This window comes from Staurois parvus, unplaced genomic scaffold (assembly GCF_062004578.1).
Source record: "Staurois parvus isolate SC_StPar_1 unplaced genomic scaffold, SC_StPar_1.0 ptg000591l, whole genome shotgun sequence".
Classification (NCBI taxonomy): domain Eukaryota; kingdom Metazoa; phylum Chordata; class Amphibia; order Anura; family Ranidae; genus Staurois; species Staurois parvus.
The window spans coordinates 74994-89872 of NW_028318387.1; the positions used below are offsets into that span (position 1 = coordinate 74994).

General features: G+C 46.8%; 1 long non-coding RNA gene across 1 annotated transcript; it reads left to right on the forward strand.

Annotated features, from left to right (window-relative positions):
• The first annotated feature begins 8993 nt into the window (after window positions 1-8993).
• On the forward strand, window positions 8994-14294 carry LOC149449971 (uncharacterized). The gene is made up of 2 exons (XR_016315337.1): window positions 8994-9620; window positions 13769-14294. It is a non-coding gene; the product is annotated as an uncharacterized LOC149449971 (long non-coding RNA).
• The last annotated feature ends 585 nt before the right edge of the window (window positions 14295-14879 follow it).

Here is a 14879-nt window from a genome sequence, read left to right on the forward strand (position 1 = left end):
CTCAATCAGACATAAGATTTGCAAATGTATAGCAAAAAAAAAATCAAGTTCCATTGTGACAAAAGGTACAATTTGCAACACAACCAATATCAAATCTGTTGCAAATGAGGTATAGGTCAGAGGTAAAGCTGCCAATACTAAGCTGTATTGGATGCTCCCAGACCTCAAAGTTCTTTGCAGGAAGGTTGGTGTCATATCGACCCTGGAGAGCCCTGAGGGCAGCAGATGCCCCATACTAAGCTGTACCAGCTGACACTGGGCTCTGTGCAATATACTGCTGCTGTATATCCACAGGCTCACCATGCCCTGCGCTCCATAACCCATAATAACCTAATCTGTTCAATTTGTACCACTTAAACATAATGGCAGAATCGCCTTCACAGCCATCAGCCAACAAACATACTGACACTGCCTATAATAGCCCATATGCTCTCCTATTATAAGCCTGTTAGCTGAAATTGGGACTTACTGCCTCCTCCAGATTATGGGCAGGCGGCTCCCAGCAACAAAATAGAAATGCTAAACTGGTGTCAGATCTGAGGGTGATGGCGGTACAGGCGCACTGATCGATGGCAGTTTACACAGCAAACTGCAACTGGGACTACTGAGAGGGGGCAGCAATTTGGGATGTTGGTGTCCTCTATATGGGTTGTACAAGCACTGTGCATGGGGTGTATGGGGTGTACAGGCATTGTGCATGGGGTGTATGGGGTGTACAGGCAATGTGCATGGGGTGTATGTGGTGTACAGGCAATGTGCATGGGGTGTATGGGGTGTACAGGCACTGTGCATGGGGTGTATGGGGTGTACAGGCACTGTGCATGGAGTGTATGTGGTGTACAGGCACTGTGCATGGAGTGTATGTGGTGTACAGGCACTGTGCATGGGGTGTATGTGGTGTACAGGCACTGTGCATGGGGTGTATGTGGTGTACAGGCACTGTGCATGGGGTGTATTTGGTGTACAGGCACTGTGCATGGGGTGTATGTGGTGTACAGGCACTGTGCATGGGGTGTATGTGGTGTACAGGCACTGTGCATGGGGTGTACAGGCACTGTGCATAGGGTGTACAGGCACTGTGCATAGGGTGTATGTGGTGTACAGGCACTGTGCATGGGGTGTATGGGGTGTACAGGCAATGTGCATGGGGTGTACAGGCACTGTGCATGGGGTGTATGGGGTGTACAGGCACTGTGCATGGGGTGTATGTGGTGTACAGGCACTGTGCATGGGGTGTATGGGGTGTACAGGCAATGTGCATGGGGTGTATGGGGTGTACAGGCACTGTGCATGGGGTGTATGTGGTGTACAGGCACTGTGCATGGGGTGTATGTTCTGTACAGGCACTGTGCATGGGGTGTATGTTCTGTACAGGCACTGTGCATGGGGTGTATGTTCTGTACAGGTACTGTGCATGGGGTGTCTGCGGTGTACAGGCACTGTGCATGGGTTGTACAGGCACTGTGCATGGGGTGCATGTGATATACAGGTACTGTGCATGGGGTGCATGTGGTATGGACATTGCACATAGGGGGTGTATGTGGTATATGAGCACTGCAAATTGGGTGTATGTGGTATACAGCTACTGCACATAGGGATTTATGTGGTGTATGTGACATATGGGCTCTGTACATGTGATGTATGTGGCATATGGGTACTGTACAGGGCTATACGTGGTATATAAGCATTGTACATGGGTGAACATGGTATATGGACACTGCACATGGGTGTATGTGGTATATGGGTACAGTAAATGGGGTATATGTGATATCTGGGCTCTGTACATGGGATGTATGTGGCACATGGGTACTGTACATGACTATACTTGGTATATGTGGTATATTGGCACAGTACATGGGTGCATGTGGTATACTGGAACTGTCCACGGGTGTATGAGTACAGTACATGGGTGTATGCAGTGCATGGGTACAGTACATGGGTGTTTATGGTATATACATACTGTACAACGGTGTTTGTGGTATATGGGCACAGTACATGTGGTGTATGTTGTATTAGGGCACTGTACATGGCTATATCTGGTATATTAGCATTGTACATGGATGTATGTGCTATATGGGTACTGTACATGGTTATATGTAGTATATGGGTACTGTACATGGTTGTATGTAGTATATGGGTACTGTACATGTTATATGTAGTATATGGGTACTGTACATGGTTGTATGTGGTATATGGGTACTGCCCATGGGGTACATGTGCTTATATCTGGGTATTGTGCATAGAGTGTATGTCATATATGAGAATTGCACATGGGGTGTATGTGATATCTGAGCAGTGCAAATGAGCTGTATGTGATGTCTGGTCACTGCACATGGGGTACACTGTATGTGGTATATGAGCACTGGGCATGAGATGCATGTAGTGTATGGGCACGGTGCATAGGTTGTACAGCACATATGTGATATATGTAGTGAGGGTGTTATATTTATTGTGTTGATGCCCTGTATGAGACTATACACGGAGTGTATTAGTACTCTACCCTGGGTATATATGTGCAGTATATGGGCACAGTGCACGGGATACATGTAATCTATGTAAGTGCAGGCTGTATGATGAGTATATGTACTGTCCATGGGTTTTATGTATACTTTGTATATGTACTGTGTAGGTACACTGAACATGGGCATTCTGTAGGAGCTTCCCCCCACTGAACCCCTTATTTGTCACCATACAGTAGATCATACATCCATCTGGGGGTATTTAGAGTGAGCAGCAGAGCTCCTAGATCCCAGACACTAAACATATACATTACACATCATAGATGATAGAATGAGTGCCCACCAAACAGCCCCCAGGACAGAGGGTATGTGATTCTGGAGAGGAGTGACACTGGGTGACTGGCAGATGACAGGGAGACATACCTGGCATTTGTGATAACTAGCACCCACTCAGTATGTCTCTGTGTTGTGACAGTGCCAGGTCTGTGTGCTGTCAGTGCAGGGAGGGAGCAGACCCGGGGGTGATAACAGTGCAGTACAGATCCCAGGTCCCCTGACACAATGTACCAATGAAATAAAACACCATCCAGTGATACATTGTAACCAGGGCTGGGAAGGCATTGCTGTCCTGGGTATGTTGAGTGGCAGCTTCTCTGCAATGGATCAGTGTAGATATCTAAGGGGGGGGAGTGAGAACAGAGCACAGGAGTCTTGGGGTGCAATATGCCAAGGGTGGTCCCCATCCAGTAATATCTGCAGCCAGAGCTACATGGAGGGTGTCCAAGCCTTGGGGTACACAGCTCAGGGGACATATAATGGGGTGGACCTCATGACTAAATGCCACAGTTCATTATCCATTATGTAATGAGTACATATTCATGTTACATGTGATCCAGCAGGTCCGGTGACACGGTCATTAGCTCCATTAAACAAATGATAAATGTCAGCAGAACTGGAAAGTCTGCTGATGTGTCGGTGATCGGGATAGAGGGATTGAAGGGGTTAAGTGAACATGATATAAGGCTGATTATTCCAGAGGGTATTAGATCCCCCCAAAATTCTTCCTAAACCCCCCCCCCCCTATAGGGTTCCCAGACCTGCATATAGATAGATAGGGCACAGAGAGTCTCCCAAGTGACTGATGTTGGGGTGTCTGTGTCCTCTGGACAGCCCCCAGGCTCTCAAAGGTTAACCAAGAGCCAATGTGCCAAATAAAGGACAATCTGCACTCAGTGTTCGGTCTGTGTGCCCATCGGGGCTGGAGGGACAGACTGAGGGATCCCTTATACAGTCCTATAGGTGTCACCTCTATAATATCCTTCTTTATTGATCACTCACATGGATATACATGTATAGGACCCCATGGCTCTATCTGCGGGTGAAATCACCACCTATAGTCCCTACCTCTGTCCCCTCTGTATATACTGATAGATCCTTCATGTCACCTATATAGTCACACACACATTCTATGTACTTTCACCTATAGATGATCATGGTGGGGTGATGACAGAGGAGTACAGCTCCCAGGTCCCCCGACACAATGTATCGATCAAGAACACGATCCAGCGATACATTGTAACCAGTATCTGCCCAGGGCTTGGAGGACATTTCTCTACTAGATTGCCCCAATTGGTGTAATTATCTGTAGCCCAAATTCATCCTGATCGCCTACACTGTACCTCACTCTATAGATCCCTTATACTGCCTTTGATCACCTACACTATACCTCACCCTATAGATCCCTATTCTGTACTTGCGATGATATCCTACAGTATATCTCACCCTATAGATCCCTTATACTGCCTCTGATCACCTACACTGTACCTCACCCTATAGATCCCTTATACTGCCTTTGATCACCTACACTGTACCTCACCCTATAGATCCCTTATACTGCATCTGATCACCTACACTGTACCTCACCCTATAGATCCCTTATACTGCCTCTGATCACCTACACTGTACCTCACCCTATAGATCCCTTATACTGCATCTGATCACCTACACTATACCTCACCCTATAGATCCCTTATACTGCCTCTGATCACCTACACTGTACCTCACCCTATAGATCCCTTATACTGCCTTTGATCACCTACACTGTACCTCACCCTATAGATCCCTTATACTGCCTCTGATCACCTACACTGTACCTCACCCTATAGATCCCTTATACTGCCATCGATCGCCTACACTGTACCTCACCCTATAGATCCCTATACTGCCTCTGATCACCTACACTGTAACTCACCCTATAGATCCCTTATACTGCCTTTGATCACCTACACTATACCTCACCCTATAGATCCCTTATACTGCCCTTGATCACCTACAGTATATCTCACCCTATAGATCCCTATACTGCCTCTGATCACCTACACTGTACCTCACCCTATAGATCCCTTATACTGCCTCTGATCACCTACACTGTACCTCACCCTATAGATCCCTATACTGTACGTGCAATGATAACCTGCAGTATATCTCACCCTATAGATCCCTATACTTGCAATGATAACCTGCAGTATATCTCACCATCTCCTCAATACTGACGCTGATCGTCTACAGTAAATCTCATTCTACAATCCTCTATACCTTCACTGATAACCTACAGTACATCTTACCCTACAGATCCCCTATACTGACTCTGATCACCTACAATATATCTCGCCCTATAGATCCCCTATACTGACTCTGATCACCTACAATATACCTCGCCCTATAGATCCCCTATACTGACTCTGATCACCTACAATATATCTCGCCCTATAGATCCCCTATACTGACACTGATGACCTACATTATATCTCGCCCCATAGATCCCCTATACTGACTCTGATGACCTGTTGTGTATCTTACCGTACAGTTTTTACTGACTCTGATCAATACAGTATCCCATTCCATAGATCTCTTATACTGACATGGATCACCTACAATATATCTCACCCTATAGATCACATATGTTGACACTGGTCACCTAATGTATATCTCACCCTGTAGAAATCTTATACCGACATTGATCACCGATAGTATATATCATCCTACTGTTTTTCTATACTGACTCTGATACAATATATCTCACCCTATAGATCTCTTATACGGACATTGACCACCCGGTATATCTCACCCTATAGATCTCTTATACGGACATTGTTCACTTACAGTATATCTCACCCTGTAGATCCCAGACATTAATTACCGACAGTTTATATCACCCTGTAGATCTCGTATACTGACACGGATCACCCAGAGTGTATCTCACCCTACAGATCACTTATGCCAACATGGATCCCCTACAGTATATCTCACCCTATAGATCCCTTATGCTGACGTTGATCATTTACAGTATATCTCACCCTATAGATCCCTGACATTGATCATTTACAGTATATCTCACCCTATAGATCCCTGACATTGATTATGTACAATATATCTCACCCTATAGATCCCTGACATTTATCATTTACAGTATATCTCACCCTATAGATCCCTGACATTTATAATTTACAATATATCTCACCCTATAGATCCCTAACGTTGATCATTTACAGTATATCTCACCCTATAGATCCCTGACATTGATCATTTACAATATATCTCATCCTATACATCCCTGAGATTTATTACCGACAGTTTATATCACCCTGTAGATCTCTTATACTGACACGGATCACCCAGAGTATATCTCACCCTATAGATCCTCTGTACTACACATCACCAGTCCCAGCATCACCTATATCTGAGATCTATGCCCCCCATAGAACATACACCCCCCAAATATTCTTCTACAGTATCAGGGATCGCCTGGGATTTAGACACCAGACAGGACCATCAGATCTCCGAGGATACATGTCGGATGATGGGTCAGGACTCAGAAGTGATCAGGTTCCCCCCAGAAAAATCTGATCCCCCAAAATTTAGATCCCACCAAGGCAGAAGATTACATCCCAGAAGTCGGATCTCCCCTCCAGTCCCCGATCCCAGTACCTGATCTGGTCTGGCTCCTCTTCGCGATCTCAGCATAATCCACATATAGATCTCCTTCTCCGACCATTCACACAAATCCTGAGCAATCCAGAGAAACTTTAGTCGGTGGATCCCGTGTGCCCCCAGATCCAGATCCCGGGATCCTGTCCCCCCCGGGGGATCTCAGCACAGACGGGCATCTCCAAGCTCAGCTCCCAACAATCACATCGCAGCAATTCCACACCGATCCCAACTCTAGATCCCGGATCCCCGCAGAGCCGACCAGCCAGCTGATCCCCCCTGGGCTGCGGATCCCAAGCGCTGGATTCCCGAAGAGCTGATCTCCCTTCAAGGCGAACACCCCCCCACACACGGGGTGCCGGATCTCTTCAAGGAGGACTCCCCCCGGTACTGGATCCCTTCAAGGAGGACTCCCCCGGGTCCCGGCTCCCCTGCGATCAGCGGCAGTGCGGGCTCACCGAGCAGCCGGTGTGTGTGAGAGAGAGAGAGAGAGCTCCGCTCCTGTGATCGCAGCTCAGCCCAGCCCGATCCAACCTCCGAAATCCCAGCCAGTGTCAGCACTGCAGACATTAAAAGATTAGGGGCGGGGACATGCAAATCAGCACATGGAATGTGTCACTGCACTTGTCTCTGTGGCCCCTGAGAGGTGTCTGAGCCCAGCAAATCCGGCCCCTGTCCCTCCCCTCCCCAACTCCTCCTGGACCCGACACCCCGGGGGAGACGGACATACACCTCTACACACCTCCAAGCTGACCAGCGACCTCCATCCTGACCAGCGACCTCCAACCTGACCAGCGTCCTCTATCCTCCAACCTGACCAGCAACCTCCATCCTCCAACCTGACCAGCGACCTCCAACCTGACCAGCGACCTCCATCCTGACCAGTGTCCTCTATCCTCCAACCTGACCAGCAACCTCCATCCTCCAACCTGACCAGCGACCTCCATCCTCCAACCTGACCAGCGACCTCCAACCTGACCAGCAACCTCCATCCTGACCAGCGACCTCCAACCTGACCACCGTCCTCTATCCTCCAACCTGACCAGCAACCTCCATCCTCCAACCTGACCAGCGATCTCCAAACTCCAACCTGACCAGCGACCTCTATCCTCCAAGCTGACCAGCGATCTCCATCCTCCAACCTGACCAGCAACCTCCAACCTGACCACCGACCTCCATCCTGACCAGCGACCTCCAACCTGACCAGCGACCTCCATCCTGACCAGCGACCTCCATCCTGACCAGCGACCTCCATCCTGACCAGCGACCTCCATCCTCCAACCTGACCAGCGACCTCCATCCTGACCACCGACCTCCAACCTGACCAGCGACCTCCATCCTCCAACCTGACCACCGACCTCCATCCTCCAACCTGACCAGAGACCTCCATCCTCACCACAGACCTCCATCCTCCAACCTGACCAGCAACCTCCAACCTGACCAGCGACCTCCATCCTCCAACTTGACCTCCATCCTCCAACCTGACCATTAACCTCCATCCTCCAACCTGACTACTGACCTCCATCCTAACCACTGACCTCCAACCTGACCACTGACCTCCATCCTCACCACCAACCTCCATCCTGACGACCAACCTCCAATCTGACCTCCAACCTGACCACCGACCTCCATCCTGACCAGCAACCTCCATCCTGACGACCAACCTCCAACCTGACCACCAACCTGCATCCTCCAACCTCACCACCGACCTCCATTCTGACTAAAGATCTCCATCCTGTCCACCAACCTCCAACCTGACCACTGATTTCCACTAACCTGTATTGATTCTCCCTTCCCTTCCCTTCCCTTTCCTTTCCTCTCCATCACTGCTCTTACCCAGGGGTGGACTGACAACTCATGGGGCCCCTGGGCAATAGGGGATCATGGGGCCCCTGTGTCCTTGCCCAAACTCAAAAAAGTCTATGAAAAAGGTACCAGGGGCATCTCATGGGGCCCCCTACTGACCCTGGGCCCTCGGGCAGTGCCTGAGTTTCCAAATGGTCAGTCCGCCCCTGCTCTTACCCCCCTCTCTCTCCCTCTCCCTCCCCCCCTCTCTCTCTTCCTCTCCCTCCCCCCCTCTCTCTCTTCCTCTCTTTTTCCCACTCTTGTCTTTCTCTGTCTCTCTAGTCCCCTTTCTCCCCCACTCTGCTCCTCCCCTCTTTTCTCTCTTCCCCCCACCATTCTCCTCTTTTAATCTTCTTTATCCCCTTTCCTCTTCTCTGCCGCCCCCCCCCCTTACTTTCCTCTTTTCATATTTTTTTCTCTCTCCCTCATCACCCCCCTCTTCCCCTCTTCTCTCTCCCCCCCCCCCAGTATTCCACTATCCTCTTTCCCTCTCTTCTTTTTCCCCTCTCACCCCCCCCCCCATACTCTTCCCCTCACCCCTCTCTCTTGCTTTGTCTCTCTCTCCCCCATACCTTCCTCTCTCCCCCCCCCCCCACTCTCCTCTTCCCTTCTTCTCTTCTCTTCCCCTCTCCTCTTCCCCCCCCCCCCCACTCTCCTCTTCCTCCCCCCCCCCCCACTCTCCTCTTCCTCCCCCTCCACACTCTCCCCATCTCTATCTCCTCCTGCCACTATCCTCCCCCTCCCCTCTCCTCTTCTCTCTCTTCTCCCTACTATCCTCTTCCTCTCCCCCCTCCAATTTTCTTTTCACCCTCCTCATCTCTCTCTCCACCCCCCCCCCCCCATCACCACCACACACACACATACATACTATCCTCTTCCCCTCTTCTCTTCTCTCTCTCTCCCCTCACTCTCCTCTTTCACTCTTCTTTCACTTCTCTCCCCTCATTCTCTTCTTCTCCTCTCTCTCTCGTCCCCCCCCCCACTTTCCTTCTCTTCTCTTTTCTTCCCTCTCCCCCCCTCACTCTCCTTCTTTCCCCCACCCCCACGCTCTCCTCTCCTACACTACACAGTCACCACCCACATTTTTAGGCAGAATGATTTGGAAGGCAGGCAGTGAAGAAGAGAGACTTCTAGAGGAGCAACTGCAACTGGCAATTAACCCATGGCATGCCAGGACCGCCTGTGCCACCTAATCTTGCTTCAAGCCAACCATCTTCCCTGGACTTCTTGCTCTCAGGAAAATCTTCCCCTTTCTCCAGCATGAAGGGGGTCACCTGGAGCTGCTCTGGAGCCCTTCTGGTGGAGAGCACATCTATGACAACAACTGGGGTGAGATAATGACTTTGGAAACGCTGCACCCGACAGGCAGGGGCAGTAGTCTGCTCCTCCATTACATGGGGTACTGGCAGTGGGTGCAGTCTTGTCATTACCCCCAGAAACCAGAGTTCACTTTGCTTCATTGCAGAGCGGTGGGAACATCTAGAGGACCACTGGCTGGTTTCTATGGGTCTTATTAAAGAGCACAACTAGGGTCTGTCTCTTGTGTCTGGTTGTTACAATTTAGGGTGGAGTGGTCTTAGCCCAATGATAGATGTGGGATGTGATCAGGTGTCAAAAATGTTTTAAGCTGTATATGCATCTTCTGCTCTGTATGGTCTGACAAATCCATTATTTGTGTATTATTATTATTATTATTATTTATATATATTAATTTATTTTACTTTGTCTTTTTAAATTTTTTTTTTAATATGTATTACCTTTCTTTTACTTGTGATTGCTGACAACCTGTATTGATTGCCCAGTTTCCCTAGAGGTCTTGTGTCCATTGCCACTAGTGACACAGCGAGTGTGGGGTCTTCATGTTCTTTCTACATTTTTCTTGAACGCTCTTTTCCTCCTCCTACCCAGGGGCGGACTGACAACTCATGGGGCCCCCGGGCAATAGGGGATCATGGGGCCCCTGTGTCGTTGCCCACACTCAAAAAAGCCTATGAAAAAGGTACCAGGGGCATCTCATGGGGCCCCTTACTGACCCTGGGCCCTCGGGAAGTGCCCGAGTTTCCAAATGGTCAGTCCGCCCCTGCTCCTACCCAAAAAAAAATAGAGACTGTAAGCTAGGTTAGATACTGAGGGCTGTATGTACTTTGTACAGCACCGTGGAGTATGTAAGAGCTAATTAAATGAGTTAGATGAAAGAAATGACTTACCTTAGTCTCTGCCCCCAAGGAGCTTACACTCTACTCCCCCTCTACAGTCCATGTCGGATGCACTCATTGATATAATGAAGCTAGTTTTGGTGGACAGTGCTTAACCTATTACGGAGAAAGGGGAACAGAGCTAATATTATTATTTATTATTATTATTATTATTATTAATAATAATAATATTTTCATTGCTATTTATAATAATATATATTTTTTAAATTGTATTATTTTTTTTTTAATTAAAAAAATAATGGATCTGGGCTGAGACTGTGGATTCTGTCCAATGGATTCTGGATACTGTCAACTGGTAAAACTGAAGGAGAACAAAGTTGCCAATCAAACAATATTTATTTATTTGTAATTGTATTTATTTATTTATATTTATTATTTTTTTATAGAAATGTGTCTGAAAAAAATCAGATTTTTTTTTTTTTAATTTACATTTCACAAGCATACTCCTAATAAGATCATTAGACTGTCCATAATGACTACACTGATTTACATAATAATTATTATATATTGCTGAGTTGGTGAGATTCTAGTAATGATACATTGTATAGGCTTGTGTGACGTATCAGTGATCGGGCCGGTTGGATCACATTGTACAGATCATCTCCAGTGCCCGGGCAGTTATTAAAATTAACATTTGCTAATGTGCATCGGGTTAACATGTTCAAGTAGCTTAGTCTCAGATGCAGAAATTAAGTCCATCCCTTATGGACTGTTTCGAAAGACCTACGTTTTTATGGACCCTCGGTAAATTTCTGGACAGAGTTCTACAGCAGTTCCAATACTGGCAAGATAAATCCCAGCTAGACCACATACAGACAGCCTTTAAATGGGGTTATTCGGCATGTATATTTTACACCTGCCGAGCACCCCCAAATGTGGAGGTGCGATAATCGTACTGAACTGAGCATCTTAGTACACATAAACAGATGAGAAAAGCCTTGTGGGGGACATATGGAGCAAGATTGAGCACATTTTTTCAAAATTGGTCAAATTCGGGCACATTCACTTTTCGAACTTGAGTGCATTCACCAGCGTTGAGTTTGGCCCAAACTCACGAATTAGGTGCCATATGGCTATATTAAGTCAATGCCATTGGCCATATTAGGTCAATGATGTCAGAAACATCCCCAGTTGATGGGAGCGGGAATGAATGAAAGGTTCTTTCCAGGTCTTGCCCAAACCCAAGTTTGGACCAAACTCAAGATCATCCCTGTTAACCACTTCCACGACTGAGTTAGTTGACATTCCCATCCTGTCTGTGTTGCTGTGTCTCCACCCACGTTTCGCACTTGCACAATAGTGATTATGTGCAAGGGGCGGACTGACCATTCGGAAACTTGGTCACTGCCCGAGGTCCAGGGGTCAGCAGGGGGCCCCATGAGATGCCCCTGGTACCTATTTCATAGGCTTTTTTGAGTTTGGGCAAGGACACAGGGGCCCCATGATCCCCTATTGCTGGGGGCCCCATGAGTTGTCAGTCTGCCCCTGTTATGTGCAGTGGTCATTAGGAAGGGGGCAGGTCATGTGACAGATTTTGAACATCCCACTACCCACTACTCCAAGACAGGTACACAAGAATGGAAATAGAGGTTCCAACATGCATGGAGGTAAGATTTGAAAAATGTGTATTAAAAAACAATTGTGCGTTGGTGCGTTTATATAAAATGTATATGGTCATTGAGGTGCCATTCAGAGATGTTCTGTGTGGGGGGTAGTAGTGATGGAACAATGGAGTCAAGTCTTGGTATTGGTGAGTCCTCCTTCTCAGGGGCTAATACCCAACTAAGGTACGGTGTAGTAGGCAGTGCCGGGACAAGGCCATCCAGAGCCCAGGGCAAAGATGCCAAACTGCGCTCCCCCTAATCATCATATGCAAGTTTATCGTATGCCCAGCAGTGCCCCCATCATTGCAAATAACCATTGTGCCCATGGCAGCTGTCCCTTCTGCCCACCCCTTGTCCCGTCACTGATAGTAGGACCTTGTTACTGTCCTGAGCTGCTGCCTATCTGATAGTGACAAAGAGAACATTTACATGAAACTCTGGGATGGATATAGAGGAGTGCCCAATATAAAAGTTCATATCACTCAAGCATTTCTTTAAAATGTGTATTGATTACAAGCCACAGAATAAAAAAAAAAAGCAACGCATTTCGGGGAAGTGACTCCCTCTTCCTTAGGGCTGGAACAATGGATTTAAATGAGAACAGGTTTGCTGTCAGTCTGCAATAGCAAGACGATCTGTTTCTTTGTGCATTTCATCACTGTTCTAATGTACATCCATTGTCCCAGCCCTGAAGAAGGGAGAGGCTTTTACCCCAAAACATGTTAGATTTTTCCATGATCCATAAACATTTAAATAGACCCTTGAATCATATGAACCTTTTTTTTTTCTCTAAGTTTTTTATTTATTTTTGAGTGTTGTGAACGTTTGCATTGAGCACTCCTGTATATCCATCCCCAGAGTTTCATAGTGGATCAAATAACCATTGTGCCCAGTGTAGCTGTCCCTTCCGCCCACCCCTTGTCCCATCCCTGGTGGTAGGACCTTGTTACTGTCCCGAGCTGCTGTCTATCTGATAGTGACAAAGAGAACATTTAGCATGAAACTCTGGGATGGGTATAGAGGCGTGCCCAATATAAAAGTTCATATCACTCAAGCATTTCTTTAAAATGTGTATTGATTACAAGCCACAGAATAAAAAAAAAAGCAACGCGTTTCGGGGAAGTGATAACTGTATTGTCTCCCTTTATATTGTAAAGCGCTGAGCAAACTGTTGCTTCTGTATAAATCCTGTATAATAATAATAATTATAAACCACAGAAAAAAAACAACGTGTTTCGGGGAAGTGACTCCCTCTTCCTCAGGGCTGGAACAATGGATGTAAATGAGAACAGGTTTGCTGTCAGTCTGTAATAGCAAGAAGATCTGTTTCCTTGTGCATCTCATTGCTGTTCTAATGTACATCCATTGTTCCAGCCCTGAAGAAGGGAGAGGCTTTTACCCCGAAACACGTTGGATTTTTCCATTGTCAATAAACATTTTAAATAGACCCTTCAGTCATTTGAACCTTTTTTTTCTTTAATTTTTTTTTTTTCAATTGTGAACGTTTGCATTAGGCACTCTTGTATACCCATCCCCAGAGTTTCAGAGTGGATCAGAATCGAGTGTAAAAAAAGTGTTGGTGCTTTATAAATATCTGTAACAATTAAAAACGTAAATCAAGTAAAGGGGCTCTAAAAAAGATATATATATAATGCAGCATTCTGAATTCAATCACGATCCATCCGATCACCTTGGATTTTCCATCCGCTGTCCAAATGGCCAAAATCGAGGGGTGGAGGAATTACACAGGAAACCGAAGGGTGGAATATAAAAATTATTAGATCAAAACTCGAAAAAGAACCTCCTATTAAAACATAGAAAACACCAACTACCGCCGTATGACTCTGAGGGGTTGGGAGACTCTTTAACGAGCTTCTAATGACTGCAGACTAATGAAGTCAGGATATGGTTTAGGAATGTACATTCGGCATCAATTCCCTCGTTAAAGTCCTACTAAAACTTACACGTCACAGAATGTCACATCTCATGGACGGTCCTGCCTGTACGTGATGACGTTCACACAAATACCTGGACATTCCCGATGTACTGACATCACACTGGATATTGATGGCGAGAAATAAACCCCCCAAACCGCAATATTCTAGATGTAAACTCCAAATGGACGACATTTAGTTTGCTCTGTGCATGGTGTATCCCAATTTTTAAATAAAATTCTAATTTTATCTGCTGCATCTTTTGTTTTATCTCAGCACTGCTGATCTCCTGCAGCCTCTTTGCAGCCACTTGTCTGCATGCACGGCATTCTTCAGGGCAGAGTTCTCAATGGTGACAACAGTGGACCATGCCATGGTAATGTGTGCTGAAATGACCACTTATAGTCCCCCCCCCAGAAGACAATGTAACAGGGTGATAACGCAGGAGCCCAATTGGGAACAGGGATGGAGAGTTGTCACCACAGGAACAAGGACCTTCATGCCAGATATTATTTTATTGGAAGCTGCACATTTAAAATGACTGAAAATGTTTTTCAGACTGGTGTCCATGGATGGAAAAAACGTGGCTGAGCTACGGCTTTACTGCCCACCAAAATTCTAACTTTGCTGCCCAACAAGGCTATACATATGCCTTGGCTAAGGCAATTTTAACAGGCTGCAGAGTTTGATAGGGGGCACCGCCTTTCCTCCCCAGCCCGCCCCTTTCATTCATTGGATTTCGTTTCTTTCAATCATGGAGGCTCAGCGACACATGTGGGTTTTACCTAAAGAAATACATCCTGCCTAAAAACGCCCACTCTTCTAGACTGACAT